Source organism: Ambystoma mexicanum, chromosome 6q (genome assembly GCF_040938575.1).
Source record: "Ambystoma mexicanum isolate Mex_15411 chromosome 6q, UKY_AmexF1_1, whole genome shotgun sequence".
NCBI classification, from domain to species: domain Eukaryota; kingdom Metazoa; phylum Chordata; class Amphibia; order Caudata; family Ambystomatidae; genus Ambystoma; species Ambystoma mexicanum.
Window position 1 is genome coordinate 975877882 of NC_090937.1, and position 24974 is coordinate 975902855.

The 24974-nt window shown below is 49.8% G+C and overlaps 1 protein-coding gene across 2 annotated transcripts in view; it reads left to right on the plus strand.

Annotated features, from left to right (window-relative positions):
- The window catches only part of TRAPPC11 (trafficking protein particle complex subunit 11), a 1974021-nt gene that overhangs the window by 822683 nt on the left and 1126364 nt on the right, over positions 1 to 24974 (plus strand). The gene's annotated exons all lie outside the window — the stretch shown is intronic.

The following is a 24974-nucleotide window of genomic DNA, read 5'->3' on the forward strand; positions in this document are numbered from 1 at the left end:
AGATCTTTGAGGCCTACCCCGTGTGGACATGGCCCAGGACAAAGGAAACACGACGCCCAGATCCAAGCTGTACAAGAGCTGCCCTGGATGCGGATTGCAGAATGTCTTCAAGGAGGATGAGCATTCCAGATGTCTCTACTGCCTTCACGAAGACAAAACGCACGTGGAGAAGGACTGTTCGTTTTGCAAGAACATGTCGGAGCGGACTATGAAGGATCGGCAGATCCTCCTCACCAACTGGATGGAAGGGAAGAGCCCAGCAGTAGGTGAGAAGAAGTCGTCGTCCGAGCGGTCTTCTAAGACAGAGACAGCCGAGGGGGAGCAAGGCGGTGACCCTTCCCCCAAGGTGAAGGCCTCAGGCACGCCCAAGGTCGTGAAGGCCTTGATTCACCTGGCTGAGGCCTCTATCGAGGGAGTTGCGGCGGCCCTGGTGAAGCCTGTGGAGGCTACCCCAGTGGAGGCGACCTCGGGGCCTAGAGTTTCCCTGCCACCGCGGCGGGAAGCCTCTTTTCAGCCCATCGATAAGACCCCCATGAAACCCCGGGTGGAAAAAGAGGGCGGGTCCGGGGGCAATCGCAGACACAGGTACAGCCTCTGAAGAGGAGCTGGCTGGAGTCGCGAAGATCCTGAACAAGAAGTTCGAGGAGGTCCGTTCCCACGGAAGGGATCCCGATGAGGCGGACGAAGAAGGCGACGGTGGTGCCGACGAGGAGCCTGTGGAGGTGAAGGATTCCACTCCCCAACCGTTGCAGCCGGTACCTGGGCCACAGGACAACTCGGGAGCAATCTTGATGGCGATCCAGGCCTTGTGTCCGGAGATAAGGACAAGGTTGCCCTCACCCCCCAACGGACGATCCAGCGGAGCCTGGACCGCCTGGAAGCCCTCCAGCCAAGTGGAGGAGTATTCACCCCCCCCCCTTCCAGCCATCTCGGCCTTCGCAGCCTTCTTCTCCTTCTCCTGATCCGGGGGATGACACTGGAACAGAGACGAAGATGGGGACGGATGACGTCGGTGGTGACGACGGGATGGGCCTTCCATCACCACATCCTCGGGCCTCCCCGCCCGACGTAATTCACTCCTTCCACGCCATGATCGCCAGGGCATCCAAGCTCTTCCAGCTCTGCCCTGAGGAACACAAGGAACGTTTCTTCTAACAAAGGAATGAGGCCAAGAGGAAGAAGGTCCTCTCGATTCCTTTACTTGACGACATCAAGGACGAGGGGCTGTCGCTCCTGAAGAACCCGTCCACGACTCCTCTCCTACCAAGAGAGACCGGTACGAGAAGAAGTACCGGGGTGTAGTGGCTTGGGCAGCCATGGAGTAGGACGTGCTCCCTGTGCAGCTCCGGAGGATCCGATAAATGATGCGTGAAACTACTTATAAAAACGCTCTATTGGTTCCAGGATTGACAGCACAGGCATGCGAACGTGTGCTCTGCACACTGTACAAAGATCGGGCGAATCGTGTGTGGAATTCTGAAGAAATTGCTTGGCGGAGAATGCGGCTGCTGGATACAATGTTATACAAAATGGCCGTTAACAAAGGAATCGAAACTGAAACACCCGGAGCGGCCGAATAGAGCTGGCAGGCGTGGGGAAAGAATAATTTTGGCGAGCGGCGGTGAAGCGGAACCCCCGTGGCTGTAAGCCGAGTGATTGCAATGTGAAACTCCGGCCTGCGACGCGGACCCCACCGAAGGCGGGCTGACTCAGAAAGCAAGTGCCCCAGGGCAGTGGGGGCACGAGGCGAGGGGCTGGCACACAGCGCTGTGCCGTCCCGATTGAACGCAGCGGGAGCCCAAGCAACGCACTGATAAGTGTGCGAGCGGAGAAGTCCCGTGAAGAAATCAGGCTGGGAGTACCGGGACACAGTATTGGCGTGAGATGCACGCCCATTTAAAACGCGGCAGAGCGAACTCTGCGCAGCGCCACTGGAATAGATTGGCCGCGCTACGAATAGGCGGTGAATAGTGCACGGCAGCTGCTTAAGGCACACTGCAGCGGCTGATAAGGGTGGAAAAGGACACCCGGCAGTAATGTCTACTGGAAAACATAGGGGACAAACACTGAACTGGTTCCATTGAAAGTGCTATAGTGCTCCTGCCAACAAAGAGCAATATAATAATGGGAGCTGTTGATACTCTGGCGGGCTGAAGAGATGTAGTTGGCCTATGAGAAGTCAAAAGAGTGAACAGTGGACGCCGCCACATAGAAGCATGGCATGGAGGGCGAGCTCAAGCGGATGGGGACACAGACAGTGATGTGCAGGTTACAAAGAGCCTGGAAGGAGCCTGGAAGCTAGGTGGTCACACCAATGAGAAGCGTGGTCTCTAGGACGCGGTGAGACACTTTGAAACGTGGGAGGGCATAACCTATTCTGAGTGAGGGCTCAGCAGACATAACGCTGGGGCTTCTCTGGGATAATCGCCCCATGTCCGTAGAGGCACACCGGCGCCAAATCAGTACAGAGAAGCAGGACTGACACACCTGAGGTCAGGCAACCTCGGGCGCATAACGGAGGCTGCAAGATGATGGGACGAGGGGCTGTGAGCAAGAACAAGACTAAGCAATCCACAATGGAGACATTCGCCAAAACGCAACAATCTCCTGCGGCCATAACGCCCAAAGACTCGATAGCACCAGTAGAGAGCACCGCAGCGACTGAAAACCATCAGATATTAGCGGCCATCACGGAGCTGAAAGACTCATGGGGCCTTAACAGATAATTCTCCCTAACAGCGTGTACACGTACGCAAATTGTGTAGCAATGTGTAGTTAAACTGTAGTGAAATAGGAGCGGCAGGGCGAAAGCACCCTTCCCCCCCGAATTATAGTCGTAGTAGTAGTAGGTTAGCCACTAGGGCGGCCTCGCCCTGCGGTGCTTCGAGTACGGGCAAGGGTCGGAAAGGGCTAGATGCGGGGGATCCTGAGATCCAGGGATGGAGCTGGGCAACAGTTGAGGGGAGTGATGTTGGGGAAGGGACGGGGAGGTGGGAGGAACGGGGAGTTTGGGGTGTTTTTGGTTAAGGGGAGTTTAAAATGGGAAACAAGCCTATACAGATTGGATGGAACTCCTCACGCGGGAGAGAATGGATACGATTGCTGGGAAGTGGAAGGGAGTGCAGGTGGGCTCATCGTACTCTGCTTATGCGAGGGGAGTGCTTATTTGGGTGGCGCCACATGTCCCTTTTCAGCGATTGAAAGTGGTAGCTGAGACAGACAGGAGGATGGTTATACTGAGGGGACTGGTGGAAAATAGGGAGATAAGCATGGGCAGTACGTACGCCCCGAACCAGAACACAGCAGCGTATATTAGAACATTGTGTACTAATCTGAGCGCATGTGTAGGAAGCGCGATGATCTGGGGAGGGGACTTCAACTGCGTACTCAACCCGAGGGTAGACAGATCGGATGGGAAGATAGATAGATAGACTAGCCCCTGCTGCCAAAGCGTTAACAGACATTTCTGAATGACTTTGGTTTGGAGGATGCACGGAGAGTGAGACACCTCCAGGAAAGGCAATACTCGCATTATTCTGCCTCACAGCAGTTATCCACCAGGTTGTATTATGTCTTCACTTCACCTGAAATGATAGCGGAGATTACACGAATAGAGTACAAAGCTAGGGTCCTTTCGGACCACTTGCCCCTGATTCTCTAATGGCAATACTGCCCCCCGAGAGCGAGGATCCCGACATGGCGTCTACGAGCAGAAGCATTGAGAGACCCCTTCTTTAGGGAGGACTTGAGGGAGGAGATTGTAAATTACTTTGAAACAAATACTGGGAGTGTGGACTCGGCGGGAACACTCTGGGAGGCCTTTAAAGTTGTGATGAGAGGAGTAGCCATAGCAAAATCGAAGGGTCTACAAGGTGGGATTTTAGCTGAACTACAGGAGACGGAGGAGAAACTAGAAGAGGCTTTAAGGGGCGAAGATGATACAGCAGAGAAGTTAGAATTGACACTCGGGCTACAGCAAAAATGTGCAGAATATTGGGACAGATTGTGTAACCTCAATTATAAAAAATATGTAGAGAGACAGCATGCGGGAGTTGATAAACCGGGGAGACTTTTGGCGTGGTTATATAAGAGTGAGACCCAAAGAGTCACAATCAGGACTATAGAGAGAGAAGATGGTAGCGTAGTAGACACCCAAGAGGAAGTTAATCAAGCATTTGTGGACTATTATAAGGTATTATATGGAGACGATGGCGAGAGTAGTCGCGCTATGATGGGAGAAATGCTGGAGGACATATGGTTGCCCAAGATAAGCAAGGAGGAGAGAGAGGAACTAGATGCCCTGATTACCTTAGAAGAATTAGGGGAGGTGGTGAGGCAGTTGCCTACTAGCAAAACCCCTGGGACAGATGGACTCCCAAGTGAGTTTTATAAAGTATATATGGAAGAGGTCCTTCCCCCACTGTTACAAATGTTAAATGAAGCATTTGAGACGGGAAGCTTACCAGAGTCACTAAGTGAGGCAGTCATAATACCACTCCCCAAACCTAATAAGCATGGCCAAGCTGCAGACCCTTGTCGATGCTAAATCAAGACAGCAAGATATTGACTGCTGTCTTAGTAAATAGACTGAAGAAGGTTTTTGGCAAACTAATACACCCGGATCAAACGGGCTATGTCCCAAATAGAAATATTACCAATAACCATAGACGACTTCAAAGAATTATTGAGTGCGGCAGCGAAAGTGATGATGAAATGGCAATTGTGTCCTTGGACGCAATTAAGGCGTTTGATTCAGTTAAATGGCCATGGCTGCTCACGGCCCTGGAGTGCTACGGGTTAGGGCCTGGATATGTAAGGTGGGCAAAAATATTATATAGCGAACCACTGGCTAGGGTTAAGACAGGATCTGTGATATCGGGGAAGGTGGCAGCTCAGCAGGGGCACCAGGCAGGGATGTCTGTGGTCTCCAATGCTCTACATACTGGCCCTGCAACCTCTAGCAATATATTTGAGACAGCAATATGACACCATAGGCATCGAGGTGAAAGGGGAGCGACATCTGATCTCCCTATACGCGGATGACATGCTACTGTACTTGCGATACCCAGAAGAAAATCTCCAGTACATTCTAGAAGTCATGGAGAGATACGCTGCGTTGTCCGGTATAGCGGTGAACCCCCAGAAGTCCATCATGTTCCCATTAGGGGGTACACAGGGATCCCATCGGAGCGATTGCCTGTATTGCAAGTACCATGGACAGTCAGCACATTTCGGTACCTGTGGATAAATATATATCACAATGTGGAAGAGGAGCATAGGTGCAATACAGAAGTAGCCATTAAAAAAATTGAGAAGTGCATGCAATTCTGGGCGAAGCTACCCTTAGCAATGATGGGGCGGAGAGCAATGCTAAAGATAGTGGATCTGCCAAGGCTTCTACGCTTCGTTGGGAATATACCGTACCTGATTCCTAAGAAATTCTTCATCAAACTGAATAGCATGTGTAGGTATTTTTTTGTGGCATAGCACGCGAAATAGAGTGGGATTATGGAAGCTACAGAATTTCCATGACAAAGGAGGGATAAAATTGCCCAAATATGAGGTGTATTACGTGGCGAGCCAGTTAAAATATGTTGCCAAATGGCTCTCTGATGAGGAGACCTCGGAATTTAGGCTGTTTGGACGAGATTGTGCACCATTTTACCTGAAAGAGATGATGTGGGTACCCAGGGCGGAAATGATGGGGCGCCCTAAGATGATGCTACTAGGGGGGAAGATGTGGCGTAGGGCATGCCAGATGATGGAGAATCCGTCCCCATGCTCTCCGCAGGTACCATTGGTTGTATTAACAGGGGCAGATGTGCAGCTACGAATGATGCTCAGGAACCACTGGGAACCGGTTGGGGTGGCAACAATGGGTGACATTTGGCGGGAGGGCTCTAGTATTACTTTTGAGGGGCTGCGGGAAGAAACTGGGTTGCACGAGGGCCAGTATATTACATATTATAGAATGGTACAGAGAATTAAAAGAATATGGCCTGAAACTGTGTTGGAGGAGGAATCGGATGCCATCACAGATATCATATGTGACATAGCTGAAGGGGGCCATGAGATCTCCAGAATATATGAAATGCTGATGTTTAAAGTGGGGAAGGAGGTCACGCAGTTGAGACTAGATTGGGAAACGGAAGTTGGAGCCCCGATGGAGGATGGGATGTGGGAACGGGCGCAGGGGTATCATAAGAAGGTATCTAGAAATGCGAGACTGAAACCAATTCAACTGTATATAACGCACAGGGCATATATGACACCTTGGAGGATATCGAGGTTTGAGAACGCAGGACGGCAAGCATGCCCCAAGTGTGATGAGGAGAACGCGGGCATGGTGCATATGTTCTGGTCATGCCCGGTCATAGAACGCTTCTGGAGGGAAATGAAAGGGAAACTGGAAAAAAGGGGGTCAAGATTGTAGTGGACACAGTGTGGGCATGTCTGTTGGGGGGTTCCCAAGATCACACAAGCTCAAGCATGTGAGTAAACTGAAGGATCTGGCTTATGTGCTTGCAAAAAGGAGAATTGCCATGGGATGGAAGACATGCTAAATGTGGAGGTGTGGTGGAGAGACTTGAAAAATGGGTGGAAGGCGGAAACCATGGTATGGCAAGAAGCGAGCAGCACAGGGGGGGAGGAGGAGACTGAGTCCCTGATGGCCTGGAAATCATTGATAGCCGAGCTGTTTGGGTCAATAGGTGACCCGGCAGAACCTGTAGAAGGGGAGACCGTACCACAGGATGCGGAAACAGAATGTTCAATGTAATAGGCTTGTAAAGGGGGGTGGGATAAGGGAAGTAGTGGCTAGTAGTTAAGAAAGCATAATGAAACTGTTGAAATACGCACTGCTTGATTGGTTTGTATTGTTTGGTTGTGTTTATAAATTAATAAAAATGTTTAAAAAAAAAAAAAGTACCTGGTCCCGGATTCCACCCCCATGTGCCTTAGGGCGCAGCCGACCCCGGATTCGGTCGTCTCCGCGGTGGCCAAGAAGAAAGCGGCGGGGCGACGGCTTCAACTTCGACCTCCCTGCCGGACGGCGAGGGAAAGAAACTGGACACCATGGGACGGCGGGTCATCTCGTCGTCGGCGAAAATGATTAAAGTGGCCAACGCCCTCGCGATTGTGGCCTGCTACAACAGGGAGCTGTGGTTTAAGATCGCTCCCCTGCTGGACTTCCTCCCGTACAACAAGAGGGCTGAGGCCCTGGAGATCCTACAGGAAGGCGAGGTGGCGTCGGACCACGCCATAACGGTGGCCACGGACATTGTTGACACCGGTTTTCGCCAGATGGGCAACAGCGTTTGCCTTCGCCGGCGTAGTTGGCTCAAGGCAACAGATTTCCGGCAAGACGTGCAGACCAGAGTTCTGGATATGCCCTTCGACGGGAACAATCTGTTTGGCAAGACAGTGGATAAGTCACTGCAGGCCATCAAGGCCGACACGGAGACGGCTCGGGCCTTGGGTGTTCTGCAACAACGATGTCCGCCCTTTCGGAACACCGGAGGTGAGCAAGGTGCCTCCAAAGGATTCGGCGGCGGCTCCTCGACGTACCGCCAAGCGGCCCGCTCCTCACCGCAGGAGGCCTACAGAGGACACAGCAAGTCAGGAATATCTCATCGCCAAGGCAGCAAGGCCGCGTCCAAGCAGTACTGAACCGGCTGTGGCGTCGGGCCCCCACCTGAGCACCCCGGTGGGAGGCCGGCTGCCGAAGTTCATCAGCGTGTGGGAGTCCATCTCCACCAACCGATGGGTGCTGGATGCCCTGGCCCGCGGACACACTCTCGAGTTTCTAAAGAAGTGCCCCCACATTCCGCCCGTGGCCAGGAAGGAAAACCACATCCCTCAACTGCTGCTGGAAGTAAGGGCAATGCTGAAGAAAGGAGCCATTGAGCTCGTCCCAAAGAGACTCTGGGGTTCCTGAGTATACTTGCGATACTTCCTCGTAAGAAAGAAGACCGGCGGGCTGGCGACCCATCCTGGACCTTCGTTGTCTAAACAAGTACATCAAGTCGCAGAAGTTCCAGATGGTCACCCTCCAGCACGTGCTGGGACAGCTGGAGGAAAGCGACTTCCTATCGTCGCTGGACTTGGAGGATGCCTACTTCCACATCCCCATTCCAAAAGGACATCGAAAGTTCCTGAGATTTGTAGTCCAAGGGCGACACTATCAGTTCAAGGCCCTTCCCTTCGGATTGAAGTCAGCGCCCAGGGTATTCACCAAGTGCCTACCACCAGTGGCGGCGCGGCTGCGCCTGCAGGGGATCCACGTCTACCCCTACCTGGACGATTGGCTCATCCGAGCAAAGACAAGAGAACTCGCCATCGTGCACACAGCGAAGACCATCCAACTGCTCACAGATCTGGGATTCTCGATCAACTTCACGAAATCCCACTTGGTGCCGTCACAAGTCGCCCTGTTTCTGGGAGCCAGCTCGACACAGTGGCGCGGTTGGCTTCTCCGTCGGAGGAAAGGACGAAGGACATATTGGGCAAGGTGCGGTCCATCAAGTCCCTGCTCGGCATGATGTCCTCGTGCATCTACCTCGTGCGCCTGTGCAGGTTGAGGATGCGTCCACTGCAAGAGTTCCTCGACGCCCGTTTGATGCAGGTGGCGGGCAACTTTGAAGACAGGATCTTGCTCAATGAGGCCTTCCGCCAAGCGATCCGCTGGTGGGGCACCCGCACGCATCTGGCGGCGGGTATGGACTTCCAGAGCCCGGCACATCATGAGACGGTGACGACAGACGCCTCCCTGGAGGGATGGAGAGCGCACACTGGAGATCTCCACGCAAGAGGCCTTTGGTTCCCGGAGGAGAGGTCACTAAACATCAATATCCTGGAGCTCCGAGCCGTGTTCTGGGCCCTCAGGTCATTCCTCCCATCCCTCAAGGGCAAGGTGGTAAGGATCTTCACCGACAACACCACCATGATGTTTTACATCCGGAAGCAGGGAGGCACCAGATCCCCAGCCCTATCCAAGGAAGCCCAGGATCTGTGGCACTGGGCCGTCTCCCAAGGGATGTTTCTGGTACCCTTCCATCTGGCAGGAATAAAGAACACCATCGCCGACTTGCTCAGCAGGCAGCTGCGCTCGTGTCACGAATGGGAGCTGCGTCAGGATCAAGTGGATCTACTTTTCCAATGATGGGGCAGAAGATTAACCCTCTGCGGATTACGGCCCCTCAAGTGCTGCCGTACCTACTGTCGCTGGCCAAGGCGGGACTAGCTCATGCCTCCATCAAGATACATCTAACGGCGATTTCCCGCTACACCAGAACTCCGGGGCGATCATCTCCGTGGTCGCATCGCCTGGTGAAGGAGTTTATGAAGGGACTGTTACGATCATTCCCGCCGGTGAAGGCTCCAGCCCCGGCGTGGTGCTGAGCAGGCTCATGGGGCCGCCATTCGAGGCTCTGCATTCGGCACCGTTGAAGTTCCTATCGTGGAAGGCAGCATTTCTTGTGGCCATCAACTCCTCACGACAAGTGGGAGAGATCCAGGCCCTGTCCTGCAAACCGCCCTACCTGACATTCCACGAGACGAGGGTGGTGCTGAGGACGCACCCCTCCTTCATGCCCAATGTGCTATCGGACTTCCATCTCAATGAGCCCTTGTGTTGCCTGTTTTCTTCCCTCCGCCTTCGTCGCCGGCCGAGAGGTCTTTGCACTCGCTGGATGTGGCTAGAGCGTTGAAGTTCTACGTGGACCGCGCAAGGAGTTTTCGGAAGACGACATAGCTGTTTGTGAACTTTGGACCTGTAAACCAAGGGAAGGCCCTCTCGAAGGCTTCCATTTCCAGATCGCTGTCCGGCTGCATCATGCACTGTCACCGGTTGGCAAACCGTCTGTTGCCTGGCCATACGAGAGCCCATTGGACCAGAGCGATCGCTGCTACCACAGCGTTCCTGTCTGGTGTGCCCTTGCTGGACATCTGCAGGGCTGCTATGTGGAGGTCGATGCACACCTTCACGAGATTCTACTGCGTCGACCGGGATTCCAGGGAGGAATCCAGAGTCGGCCAGGCAGTGCTGCGCAACCTCTTCGCCTGAAGGTGGGCCTGGTGAGGGGGTAAGAGATGCTTAATGTTGAGCCTTGCCACCTCCCGTGGTTGTGCATGTGTGTACTGCTATGTATTCTTGTATTCATGAGCATGTGAATCCATGTCAAACCCCATGCTGGAGAAGGAACAAGTTACTTACCTGTAACTGTTGTTCTCCAGCATGGGTCTGGCATGGATTCACATGCGAACCCTCCCTCCTACCCCTCTGCGGCTCTTCTCTTGGTCCTACTGCCACTTTACGTGCTACCTAATCTGAAGATGGCTACCAGAGGAGGGGCTTAGGTAAGCGGCAGTCATTGGCTGGGGGCAGTATGACCCAGAGACCAGTGATTGGTTATTAGGAGAAAGACAGTTCAGAAACAAAACTGAAACTCATTTTTTCTTTACCGAAGATTCCCAGCCTGACGACGGGGAATATTCATGAGTATGTGAATCCATGCCAGACCCAGGCTGGAGAACAACAGATACAGGTAAGTAACTTGTTCCGTCTTAAATGGTAATCCAGCAGAAGAACTTACTTGCTGTTTCAACAAATTCCTCTTCATGAAGGCTATATTCCTCCCACTCCCTTCCTGTCATATATCCAACTTCCATGGGTTCCTCTTTCTTATTTAATGGACATTGCCTAGCTAGATAGCCCGACTGTAAACAGGAGGAACACACGATGGAAGTTGGTTTAAGGACTCATCTTTCTTCTGGTTTTATTTCCCCTCTTTCCTTACCTACTATGGGTTTTCTCTCTCCCCTTCCAAGAACCTTTAATATTGATTTAGGGAAACTGTCTTGGCTCCTGTCTCTTATGAGTCTTATGTCTCCTGGGGAAAAAGCTGAACGGGGAAACCCCTTTTGATCCTTCTTAGTTTCTTCACCCCGGGCAAATTAGTTTTAGGGGTTTGTTGACTTTGGGGCGTCTCTATAGCCCTTTCCAAACTAGGTCTGTTTAACTGAAGGACTGCCCTTTGTAGGTAAGGGGGCAAGGAGTTTATATATTGCTCGATGGTTAGAGCTTCTATTACCTAAGGTAAGGTTTACTTGCCGAGACATAAAAAGATGGCATTTTGTACTTGCGCCCCTAAATCTTTAGGTGTTTCTACAGGGTTCCATTTGATTTCTCTCAGTTTCTGTTCGTGTTTGCCTTCACTTAACCCATAAACAAGTAGAAGTCCAGTTTCTGTTATTTCTACAAAGCGACTTTCATACGCTGGCAACCTGGTAACCCTCTTTCTATCCCAGGGCTTACCGTTTGCCTCCAGCACTCTGTCGCTCTCTCCTGCCTCAGCGTACTTGACAAAGCAACGTAAACATGCCATTAACCATCTTTCCTTCCTCTGGCTTACCGGTTGCCTTCAGCACTCCGTCGCTCGCTCCAGCATCTTCACTCAGTGTGCGCCCCCAGTCAAGTGTTGCACTCTCGCTGTGTCTCCTTTCACGGTGTACGGTTCCCGCTGTTTTCTCTCTCTCCTTCTCAGCGGTGGACCGCCAGCACCTGTCAGTAGTTCTGGGGCCATTTCCTGTAAGGCTTTGAGGGAGGGGATCCTGAGGGCCCGATTCTGAAGGTGTGAAGTACCAGAAACGTTGCAGAAAGCGTTAGACATTTTCAGTACCTTTTCTGAAGGTGGTGCATTGTTCGGAAGTCGTGCACTGCGCTGACGCCCAGGCCCAGATGAGAATCAGCGTGGTGCCTGGGCATCAGAAAAAGGCACAGTGAAGCGTGCTGTTTAGCATGCTCACTGCGCCAAGATAAGAATCGGGTCCTGAGCCTCCTTGGAAGAGGCAGGGAGTAGTGAGGGTCATTCACTACTCCCTGACTCTTCCTCATCCCAGTTGTCAATGTACTATCCCTAATGGGACTTTGGGGAGCAATAACAGTAGATCTATTAGGTGGTTGGGGAGGAATGTGGCAATATGTCATTAAGGCAAGGGGGACAGAGGAAACATCCCTTCAAGGAAAAGGGGGTATGTGGTTTTCTCCAACAATGCCTCTTACTCTCCCGAGGTGTACCTCCCCACAGATGGTCCTCCCTCATATAGCTACCCCCAAGGTTAGGGTCAGGTAGCAGCTGCCGTCCCCTGGCCAAATAGGGGGAGGCCTCCTCTGGGAAAGAAGTGAGGACATTGCCAGATTCATCACACCACCCAGTGGCCACAGCTGGTCTGCAGATGGCAGAGTTATGGTTGTTTTAAGAGAAAAGTAATGCAGTTATCGTTTCTTTACATTGCGCACTCCACCTCACGAGATCGCCAGCTAATGGATACCAGATACATTGGGCCTTCATTAGCAGGTCTTTAACTGGTTCTGCGACACACAACCTTTCATCCAACAGCACTCATGCCTACATAATAGGTCTCTTCATTGCACCATGCTGAGACCTCATCCCCCAAATATTTAGGGTACACTACACATATTTAATTGGATTGCGTTCTCCCACATATGCCTCATCTTGATAGATCATCCCATAAGCGTCGGCTGCTTCAAACATTTTGACCGGGTGTGTAATGCGGCTTGATGGTGTCTCCCAGAATCTTTCATGCCTTAACCGTGCCACTCCTTTTGTCTGGACATGACGTTGGTGATTGTACGTATAGCATGCACTATGCCTCCCATAACACAGCTCCTTTTTCTGCACGCTTGGCGAGCTGTTCAGAACAGAGCTCGTTATAACAACCCGTTTTCAGCACCAGTATGTCAGGCCCACGCCTTCAGATTCAAATGCTGCCGAAACTGCAAGCTCTAAAATGGCCATCACAGACCCGCACAACATTTGTGTGTGATGTCTACGAATGGAACATAATACGGAGCAATACGGCTCCCACCAGTCTATGAAGCAGGCTCACCTCCCTACCCTCAAAGGGGGAGGTCCGCCTCAGAGGGGGAGAAAGGGACGCAGTCCCTCGATTCGTCACAGTTGGTACACTTGCTACTTCCTGGTGCTCATGAAGGGGAAAGGACACTGTCCCATCGGCACCTTAGGGCCTTCAACAAGTTCAGGATAGTGATGCTGCGAGAGATTCCCCAGGCTCTACAATCCCAGGATCGTGTTGGTGCCTCTAGACCTTCCGTACGCCTGCTTTCACATGCTGATCCATTGAAAGCACAGGTGTTTTCTGAGATTTGTCATTGGGTGTGCTCATTACCAGTTGATAGTGCTCCCATTTGGCCTGAACTCTGGGCGCCGGGTGTTCTCCATCCGGATGCCAGCGGTGGTGGCACACCTCCTGAGTCTTCGTATTCCCATACTTGGATGACTGATTGATCTGAGGTTGATCACCAGAGCAGATTTCGAGGCATCTCGAGGACACTTGCTGGCTGCAGCACAGCCTGGGGTTCTCTCTAAATTTGCAGATGTCACACAGGATTCCAGCACACATAGGCTCCAGTTCATTGGAGCAGTCCTGGACACTCTGGTGGGAAGGCTCTCCCCCAAAGAGAGTCACCAGCAGCGGACAAATGGTCACACAATTCCAGAACTCCAGCAGTTTACCAGCATCAGCCTTTCTCTGCCTCCTGCACCTCATGGCTTCCTACATTTTCTTGGTGCCAGAGGCCAGGCTTTGGATGGGCTCCCTTCAGTGGCTCCTCATGACTGAGCGGTTGCAATATTCTGGTGACATGATGGATGTCCTCCTAATATCAAGGGCTGTGACCAACAGACACCCGTGGTGATCCAACAAGGAGAACATGATGGCGGGGGGCTATTCTGGACACTTTGACCTGAGGTTCAAGTGGTCATGGATGCTCCCCTGAAAGGTTGGTGCACTCATTGTGGGGGATCTACAGGTGAGCGGGCTTTGGTTCCAGGTGGAGTGCTAGCAGAACATCAATCATCTGGATCAGCTAGCGTTTTGGCTTTTGAGCCTACTCTTCTGAACAAGAAAGTCCTGATCTTGACAGATAACACAGTAACCATGCACTACCTCAACAGGCACTGAGAGGGTGTAGTCGCTGCCCTTGTGCCGATAGGCCATGCAGCTTTGGTTCTGGTTGCTGGAGAACAAAGTCTCGATTTATGCAGTTCATCTAATAGGGAAAGATAACGGGTTGGTGGATGCTCCCAGCAGCCAGAGCACGGTGTCTCAAGATTGGGAGATCTGCCCAGAGTTCATTTTGGAGATCTTCATGGTTTGGGGAACCCCGTCAGTGGACCCGTTTGCGATAAAGACAATGCAAATTGCAAGCAGTTCTGCTCTAGGGAATTTCCCCCAATAAGGGTTTTGGGGATGCTTTTTTGGTTGAGTGGGTTTTTGACCTTCACTGTGCGTTATCTCCGATCCCAGTCATCCTGTGGGTTCTACAGAGGTTGGGAGGTTCCAGGCTCACCTGATACTAATCGCCCCAGATTAGGTGAAAAAGATGTTGACCCTGACCTTCTGGAGTTGGCAGTTTGCCCACCTCGCCAGCTTCCACCTAGGTCGGACCTCTTATCCCGATCGGAAGGACGGATGCTTTACCTGAATCCCAGAATGGCTCAACATGTGGCTCTTGAGAAGTTGAAGTATGAAGGTTGTGACCTCAAGGATGGGGTGTTGGAGGTGCTGCTGGCTGCCACAACCCATCTACAAAGTCCATCAATGCATGCAAACGGAAAGGATTTGAAGCAGGGTGTAGGGACAGGAGGGTGGAGGGCAGATCCCTCGTCATGCCCCATTTCGGTGGTCATGGAATTTTGTTATATGTACTTAGACTGGGTTTGCGGATAGGCACATTAAAGGGTTATCTGGCCTCTTTAACATTGTCCAAGAGATCACCTGAGAAAGGGCTGTTTTTTCTCCTTCCCGATTTTGACACTGTTTTTTGAAGGGCCTTTAAATGTTTTCCCAACGCCATTTGTGGTTCCAGCTTGGGACCTTAACTTGGGTCTCATTTCTTTTTTTTCTTTTTTAACAAACTTTATTTATTCAAACGCAGTCATGTTCAGATACTGTATTGGTCAAGGATTTAAATAATTTTAACACACATGATTAGTTATGGTCACATATTAACATTCAATTTTATGAATATTGGTTGCAAGTTCTGAGCATTGTCCTAACTTTAACTACAACCGTTCAACAACCCTTCCCCTGTCCCCTTTCACCCTCCCGGTTCCCTAGTGGCATGGACCAGTCCTTCTGCCTTCTGATGAGATTGTTGTATTCTATTTAGTTAACTTCTGCATTAGATCAAGGCTCCTGTTCTTTGTTTGTCGGTGCTCAGTTTTGGATAGCTCTCAACAAGTTCGGCCTAAAAAAGTGTGCTTCTCTGTCTCTGACAAAGTCGAGAAAGGGGTCCCAGATTGCCCGGAACTTCAGGTACTTGCCGTCACGCTGGGCCCCCACCTTCTCCATGGCCATTACCTTCCAAATTTACACCCACCAACATGCTGTTATTTGGCCTTCTGGATTTTTCCATCCTTGTGCCAGGGTCATCTTTGCTGCCATTAACAGGTGGGTGATAAGTGTTGCATTGTTGCCAGTAGCCGCATAAATGTCTTCGACCACTGTACCCAAGAGTATAACTTTAGGTGACGCTGGCAGTTGTTTCCCTGTGATTTCCTTTATATGCACCAGGACTTCCTTCCAGTACAGGGCCGCCTTAGACCAAGACCACCACATGTGGTATATGTCTACTTTGCCTCTGCAATTTCTCCAGCATGTAGGCGGGTAGTCAGGGTTCATTTTGTGCAACCTATGGGGGGTCAAGTACAACGTAAAACAAATCTTGTGTGCAGTCTCTCTAATGGCTGTACATTTGGAGGATTTCTGTGCTCTTTTCAAAATTTGGAGCCACTCCTCAGTGATGAGGGGGCGCCTATATCTCTTGCCCAGTTGTCCATATATGGGAAGATGTCACTCTCTTGTGCTCTGTCCAGTAGCTTGTACATTTTGGAGACAGCCCTTGCCGCTTTCCCTTCGTGTAACGTTAGTGCCAGGCCCACCGGTGCCCTAGTAGCTGCTTTCTTGATTTCCTTATGAGTTATCCAGTGCCGGATCTGAATGTAGGTGTATCTGTCTCTTTCCCCTATGCCAAATTTCTGTTTACCTTCTTCGAACTTTAATGGGTTTCCCCCCTGAAAGAAGTCCTCCAAATATAATATTTGTTACTGTCTTCAATTCTTCCAGAAACTAGGCTGTTTGCCCGGTGTAAAGTTTTGGTTGTGCGCCATTGGGGTGAAGGGAACCAACCCTGGGGTGATGATCTGTTTTTTCAGTGCTCGGTCCCAGCCTATCAGTGAGGTCTTGGTTGCCTCCAACAAGTGACCATCTGTTTGCCTGGCGCCCACCCGCAACCCATGTAGAGTCCTCAGTGGGCTAGTAGTCACCCCTTTCTCGATTCCCACCCATCCCCTTGACATGTCCTCCCTCTTCCAGGTTAATATTGGTGCCATTTGTGCGGTCAGGACATACCTCTCCACCTCAGGAACCCCCAGACCTCCCAGGCATGGTGGCATTGTTAGGATTCTTCTTTGAAGTCTAGCTTTCCCTTTGTGCCATATGAAGGAAATCAAGTCACCCTGTAGTGCTTCGCATATCTTGGGGGGAACCTCTATTGGAAGCAAGTTTACCGTGTATAGCAGACGTGGCAGCAGGGTCATTTTGAGTGCCACAATGCGTGCGAACCAGGATAGTTCCAGGGTGTCCGACCTATGTAGGTCCTCCCTCAGTTGTTTCAGCAATGGAGTTATGTTTGCTCCGTACAGGTTTTTATAACCCTTTGTTAATTGGATCCCTAGGTATTCTATTGATTCTCTTTCCCAGATTAGTGGGTATCTTAACCCCAGAGCTTCAACCTCCTCTTCCCTCTCTGTGATGTTCAGGGCCTTAGATTTAGTGAAGTTTATGGTAAACCTTGATATCTTAGCAAAGTCTTGTAGGCTATCAATTGCTCTTGGTAGTGTGTTCTTAGGATCTCCAAGGAACAGCATTATACCGTCTGCGTATAGTGCTTTTTTATGTATAGTCCCACCACATTTGACCCCTTGTATTTCGGGATCCTGCCTTATTATTTCGGCTATGGGCTCCATTGCCATGGCGAAAATTAAGGGCTAGAGTGGGCAGCCCTGTCTTGTCCCTCTGTATATTAAAATGTTTGCCGTGGGATTCCCGTTAACAATAAAGGTCATGAACTTGTTCGCTTTGCTACCCCGGACATAGTATGTCGGTTTAGTTTTGAGTAGTGCTTGTGCTGTGCGTTCTGCTACGTGTGATTTTAATTGGGCTCTTGCTTTTCAGACCAGTCTGAGCGTTTTTTGAGATTGCCTAGTTTTGTGTTGTGTTTCAGCTTCATGTAATGCTGTCTCCAGTTTCTTTTTAATGAGACCTCTTTCCCTCATATTTGCCGTTGATTGTGACATGAATTCCCCCCGGACCACTGCTTTCCCGGCATCCCAAATTACCCCCCCAGTTTGTTTCCCTGTTATCATTTTCTTGGAAGTAATTCTGAATCGTCTCCTCCATGTGCACCCTAAGGGCCAGGTCCTTCAAAATCATCTCGTTCAGCCTCCAGGGCTTATGGTCTTTATGGACGCTTTGGGCCATCTCCATTTGTGCCAGGACTGGGGCATGATCCGACACATATTGGACCTCTATTTCCACTTTACTAATGCACAGGATCAGGGTGGCTGATACCAGCACCATGTCGATACTCGAGTACCTCTTGTGAACCGCTGAGTAATGGGTGAATTATTTCTGTTGTCCGTGGAATAACCTCCATGTCTCTATCACCCCCAGGTCTCTGAAGAGTTTGCCTAACGCCTGTCTGTTTCTTGCATCTGCTGCTGTGGGTGGAAGAGTTTTATCCAAGGAGGGATCCATGACACAGTTAAAGTCGGCACCAATTACTATCTGGCCTTCACACCAGCACCCCAGCCCACCATAGTTTTAAGTATGTCCCTCAGGAATAAGTCCTGTCGCTCATTCGGGACGTAAATTGCTATTAGCGTGTATAGTTGCTCCTGTAGTATCCCATTTAATATTAGATATCTCCCTTCTGGTTCCCTGTGTATTGCATGTTTTTAAAATATCAATTTGGCCCCGATTAGTATGGCTACCCTTTAGTCTTTCTCCCACCCGAGGCAAAGTATTGACGGGGGAACGCTCTATGGTTCATTCTTCCTTCATCCTCAGGGTGGAGGTGTGTTTCCTGGAGGAAGGCGATTGAAACCTGCAAGTATGTAAGCCTCGTCAGGATAGATCGGCATTTGACTGGCGAATTTAGGCCTTGTACATTGAGTGAAACAAAGTTCAGTTCAGCCATTTAGTTTGTTTGTGATCCTTTGCCTTTCGGTATGCTTTCTCCAATCGTTTCTCCCTTTCCTCCTTGCCTATACTGGTCCATGCTGTTCCCCAAAACTTGATTAACGTTGTAACTTTCCTTTCCCCCTCCCTCCTACCCCCTAGTACCATTCAGATCAAAGTTCCTTAAAACTTTCTCTGCGCCCCTTTTGGCGCGCTGGATATCACCTCTCCTCCCACTTGTGCTCTGCCAGGACCTATGACTGTCCTGCATTGGTTCCAAAATGGTTCGTCTTTTCACTCCGTCCGAGGTTAGTGCTGTCTTCTGACATGATTCTCATATTTGTCCTTCCTCCCTCCTGGCGCCGCGTTCAGTGCTTCTTGGTTATTTATGACTTGGTTCCTCTAGGTGACCGTGGTCATTTTGGTTGGAGGCTTCTTGGTGGGGCTAGATGACCATTCCAACTGTCTGGGGTTTCCGCTTCTGAGGCTGCGGGTAGGATTTGAATCCATGTGCAATTCCTCTTCCTCCAGGCGTAGGAGTGCCATTCCTTCCTCGCAAGTGGTGATGCGCTGTTGTTTTCTCTCCCAGGTGAACTGCAAGCCAAGGAAAGGCGTATGCCCATCTGTAGGTAATCCCTGTAGGTTACTTTCCCCGGCTTAATACGTGTGAGAGAAAAAATAAAATAGCAGACAAAACCCCTTGTCGGCACTGAGACCCGGCTGCAAGAGTTCAAAGGATGGTTTATTTCTCCAGCTAGGAAATAACCCAAAAAACTCTCCCAAATCTCATTACATCATTCTTGTATTTATATTAGTTAAAGTAACTCTAACAAAAAATGCTAAATGGACCCGATTGGCCAGACGGTGTGGTGCTGTAGGTGTGGGTAGCATCTCTTCCTCCTGGTTGGCTGAGTAGCTGACGGACGTCAAACATCTTGTGCTCCATGCAGGTCAGGGTCCGGTCACTGTGGTCACTACCTAAGCTAATATTTTACACACTAAATAACAAATTATTTAAAAAATTTTATGCTACTTGTCACATTTCTACATAAGTCACGCACAATGATTATTGTCAGTACAATTGGGTCATTCGTGGCTTTTATTGAAGGCCTTCACCTTTATTGTGCATGTAAAAGAATCAGGCTATGTTTCGCATCTCTTCTAGGTTTCAAACTCATTAGTACAAGTAAAAACATATATAGTAGTAAAAATGCTTAAGGTTAGCAGTGGGTGTGTTGGGTGGGTTTCGCAGCACAGGCGAGGGTCTGGCACTTGAAAGAAATACCTTACAGGGGGTGCAGGGTCAGGATGGCAATACATTGTTCTAATGGGTGTGGGTGGCTTGCACATTTATGAGGACGAATCGAGCAGAAAGTGCTTAGCTCATCCTGGTTCACATGCCGGTTCTCAGATGAACAGTGATCTCAAAGGAAGAAAACTGCAGCATATTGATTGTTGCAACTTTCTCCAGTTTTCAGCGTGAGAATGGAAGCGCAGAGCTTTCCTTCGCAGGGGGGAGTGCAAGGGTGGGGGCCAGCCAGCTGCCTGTGTGTGTGTGTGTGTGTGTGTGTGTGTGTGTCCGTGTCTGTCCGTCCGTCCGTCCTTGGCTGCCGCGGTGGAAGGGGAGCTGAGGATTGCTGTACTATCGCAGTGAGGCCTGTTTACCCAAGATGGAGTCGAAAGGGGGCACAAAAGATGGATGCCCCGTGTCCTGCTCAGTAGTCCCATCTATGCAGCAGTCAACCGTGGTTAACTTTACATAAGGGCAAGGGGCAATCCCACTACCTGAGGCACGTGGTCCAAGCCCTGTACTGAGGAGCGCACGACGCGAGGGGGCCTAAGGACCCCTCGCTCCCATACATCCCCTTGGTTCTTAGTGCCTTTGTGACCGGCGCCATTCGTCTTCTTTTGTGTAGGGTAGATAGAGCTAGATCCTGGAACAGATGACCTGGGCCCCATTGATAGTGACCAGTTGTAGGTTTCTTGCTGCAGAGAGGATTTCCTCCTTTACGTGTAGGAGGTCATTGCCAGTAGGATGTCCCTGGCTCTAGCCCCAGGATCTTTTTTTTGAGGGGCAACTCTGTTCACTCTGTCCATAAGTATGTCCTCCGGTTGGGCGCCAGGTAGGAGGCTGCTGAAGCATGTTTGCATTGTCTCTTTCAGATCCTTGTTGCCAATTGACTCGGTCAAGCCCTTAACTCGTATGTTGGATCTTCGGGATCTGTTTTCCAGATCCTCCACTTGGAGTTCTAGGTTGTGCGTCACCCCATCGATCTGTTCCAGGAGTACACTGGTCTGTTTTGAGTCTTCAGCAATTTCTGAGAGCCCCACCTCTGTTGTGTCTACTATCTCTCCTAGGTCTGTAATGTCCTTTTTAACTTCCTGCAGGGAAGAGCGTAGTTCTTCCTTTATTTTCCCCAGTTGGTCCCGAAGGGATTCCATCATACGGCTCTCAAATTCCTTTTAGGATATTCCAGGAGTTCTTCTTTATTCAGTGCCATCTTTGTTGATGCCTCTGTGGTCTTCTGGGTGTAGTGTTCCTCAGTTGTTGTCTCGCCCTGGGGTTCCCCCACCCGATGGCCTCTCCAACAGTATTCCAATTGCCCTCCTACGTTCTGTGTGTTCTTAGCTCTTGACGGGGCGTCTTTGGACTTGGCTCTTGGCATCTGTGTCTGTCCCAGGGAGGGCGGGGGGACCCTGGCAGCGCAGGGAAGTGGATTGGGGCTCTTGTTGGATTGGTGGATTCTGGGACTTTGATGAACACAGTCCAATTATTGTGGAGGCACGGTGCCAGCGATTACCCCACCCCAGTGAGTTCAGTCTGGGTCCGGCTCTTATTAACTTCAGTTATGTGTATTGGGAATTGCGTCACCTACTAGAGGTTTGAATGTCCAGTCCCCAGGAAGGGGTGGCACCCTGATTTCACTGCTTATGGATATGCAGTTCCCGCTGGGCTCACGCCGCCCTGGTGATTTCCGCAGCGCGGGTTTGACTTTCAGGGGAACCTGTTGTAGGACGGGCCAGTTGCGTTTGTCCTCGGTGCGCCCTTTCATAAGTTCCTTTGTTATGGGGTGACAGGCCTGAGTCACTGACCATAGGCCTCACACTACTCCTTTACTCTCTGCCGTAGGGTTAGCCAGCTGGCTCGGTCGTTATCTGTGGCTCTTTGGGGGTGTGGGGGGCAGCCGCGCTGTATCCTCCCACCTGCAGGCCTTCTGTTAATGTTGGGCTGCCTGGTATTTTTCGCCTGTCGCAGGGGCGGCAACCAAGTGTTATGCCTGGTATCCCGTATCGCGCTTCCCGCGCACTGTGCAGCCTGAGGCACCACTTCAGTAATGGTTGTACAATTATGGGGGCAAGCGTGGGAGGGCACCAGCGGAGGCTACGTCTGCCCTCAGGGCCCCACAACGAGCATCGGGCCAGCCTGGGGCGCCAGAGTGCCGTTGAGCTGTGATCAGTTCCAGCCGGCGTGGCTGCCTGGAAGTTTTGTAGCGTCCCGAGGGGGACTCGCCGGAACCTACTCCTCCCTGCCGCACTCCGCCTTTCCCCCGCTTACCGCTCGGGACTGCTTTGCTGGACTCCTCCGCTGCCAGTTCCGGTGTGGGTTGTGCAGCGCTTCTGTTGGCCACAGGCTGCGTATCTCCAGTCTTTCGGATCCCGCAGCGGGCTCTGTCCTGTCACGTAGTTGGTGGTACGTTACTCAATGGAGGCTGTTGTGTAGAGCGCAGTGTTTCCAGCCCAGCTCGATCGTCCAGCACTGTCGGCAAGAACAGGGGCTTGTTTGACTCTAGGCACCTTCCACTGGTTTTGTCGGGGCCCCCTCTTTCCCGCTCTTCCCTCTGCAGATTTGATCTGGAGCGTAGTGCCGTATACTGCTCTGGGTCTGTGCCGGACTGGATGTTTCCCCACGAGTTGCTGGGGGACGAGAACAGGTGGCAATTTTGCTGTTTAAAATGTGGTCTATTTTCTCTTTTATCTCCTTTTTGGTGTGTCGCTCGGACGGAGCTCCGGTACGTGCACCCTCAGGGGACGGCGGCCATCTTGGAATCGGGTCTCTCATTTCTAATGGTGGCTCCATTTGAGCCCTTACATTCAGTATCCATCAGACTACTTACGTTGAAAGTAGCATTTTGGTGGCCAATACGTCAGAGAGGCACATGAGTGAACTTCACGTGCTCTCATGTAAGCCACCATTTCTGAGATTCTTTAAGGAAAATGTTTCTTTGAAGGTCTGACTTAAGTTCCTTTCTGAAAGTTGCGTTGAAATTTCATACACCAATTTCCGCCATCTCGCCCACCCAAGGAGGAGGCTCCAAAGGCTGCACCCCAAGAGGGCATTGAGTTTCTATCTGGCCAGGACACCTTTCTTTTGGCGCAATGACCAGTTGTTTGTTGCTTTCTCACAATCAAGGTTGGGTCAAGCAGAATCTAAGCAGACAATTTCTCGTTGGCTCTTTCTGTGTATTTCAGAATGTTATGAGGGGGCAGAGAAGGAGGTTCCACCGGGTCTTTGTGCTCATTCTACCAGGGTGCGGCTGCCTTGTCAGTCTTACAGAGGGGTGTAACAGTTAGATATATTTGCCAGGCTGCCACATGTGCTTCACTGCACACCTTCTCTAAGCTCTAAAGCCTGGAATTGGCTCGATTCAGAGATGCCCGCTTCGGTAGGCAGAGTTACAATCTTTTGGTATGGTACAACATTTCCTACAGCTTTCGCTACTGCTTTGGGAGTCTATCAAGATGAGGAATGTGTGAGAGAAAGCAATCCATTGAAAGAAAAATTACTTACTGGTAATATTCTTTCTTTGGATTCTTCTTCCACAGGTTCCTCTTCACTCCCTCTATCTGCCCCACTTTGGAAGCTCCCATGACCTTTGTTGACCTTTAATCTTCTTGTGGGTGAGTGGTAGAAGAGTTATTGGCGCTCTTGTACATTCTGATCAGCCTTGTTTTATATATTTCTTTTTTAAAGGAATAAGGAAATGTTGTATTTTCAATGCCCGTAGTCCTTTTGCATTTCCGTGTAAGGGAAATGATTCCCTCAGCTGCTGAGGTTTGGGGGAGGCAGGGAACTGAGGCATGAGGACATGGTGCATGCTATACATATACAGACAATCACTGACGTCCCATCCACAGTGGCACTGTCGGGCCTGAAGGAGTTGAGGAGACGTCGAGCCACACTACGAAATTCTCTCAGCTGCTGATTCTGAGGGGATGATTTATCAAGATAAGAGAATTTGTAGGTCAAGAATCCATAGAAAGACCATTACCGTTCAGTAATTTCTCCTTTAAAATTTGCAGACGGAATTGCTGCCACCCCTAAAAAACTCAAGGGCATACCCCTTTCACAGTGAAAGCTAGGATAAAGGAAACTAGAAAACAAAACAAATGCTTCCCCGGAATGTGACTAATTCGTTTTCAATTAAAAAAGAAACTTGTACAGGCACTTACAACAAAATCGCTAAATGATCACCTGTATAGTATGGGTAAAGAAACAAGAAGGTAAAGTATGACAACCGTGTGTCAATTAGAAGTAAAACAAATGTATTGTTCATTTGATGTACTTAACAGGAAAAAACAACATACAAGTTAAATAATAAATGTGACAGTTGAATGAGACTCAAATTATGAAGACTAGTCCACGAGAAAAAGAATGAAAAGTGATGTGACCTAAAAAGTGTATAAGAAAAGGAAATAAATAAATAAAACTGAATGGTGTGCTGAACCAGTCAGATAGTATAGAAAATACAGCATCAAAAAACGGGAGAAAATAAATATTATTCTTGTCGGTTGAGAATCAATCTTCAACCCATTCTTAGTCTTAACATTTAAATTAATTTGTTATTACATTCAATTCATTTTTGAAAAACATATTCAAGTTTTAATCATGTTAATAATGGCATTCTTGTCTAATTTGGTAAATGTCAACCAGGTGTTCTCTCTGACAATAATAAATTATTTTCAAAAATCAATCAGGTCCTCAAACGAGGGTAGTGCGGAGGGGTTTTGTTTCTTATTGGGTGTTCTCGGTGTCAACATCAGTGAAAGCCAATCACTAGCGTGACTTTGTCAGGTCTGGCAAGTTTCTAAAACCAGAAATACAAGGTTTTCCCACTTGTTTAATAATTTTTGAGCACATATATTGGTGAAAACCGACTTAATCAGGACTGGATTATAGACCCTAAAATAAAGAACATAGGTCACGTACTGTTCACTAACATATGATACAGTTGACAAGGCTCATGAAACAGCTTGGTATAGTTTACCAAGGGTATCTAGTGATACTATTGCGGCAATAAATACAGAAAATACTGCATTTTTATTTTTTGTAATATTTTATATTTTTAATTCATGTATTTTCTTCAATTTGTTTGCATTTTATATGCGTGGGAGGGGTTAAGGTAGTAATGTATTTAATGAGGAATAGGAAGGGGGCTATGGGGTTTAAAATCACATACAACCCTTACCAAGTATTAAAGCTCGATGTAGAGAGCCGCTGCTGCGACGGAAGAAAAACAGGAACAGGTTCTGTAGGCTGTATTTACTGCAGAGTCCTATACAATTAAACAACAAACCAATTTTGCTATTTAATTTGGGGCAAGAGGGGGACATATCAGATTAGAGAAATGGTACTGTTCATTTTAGGAGAAACATAGGACATGCCCCTATAAATTGTATCTGCTATCCCT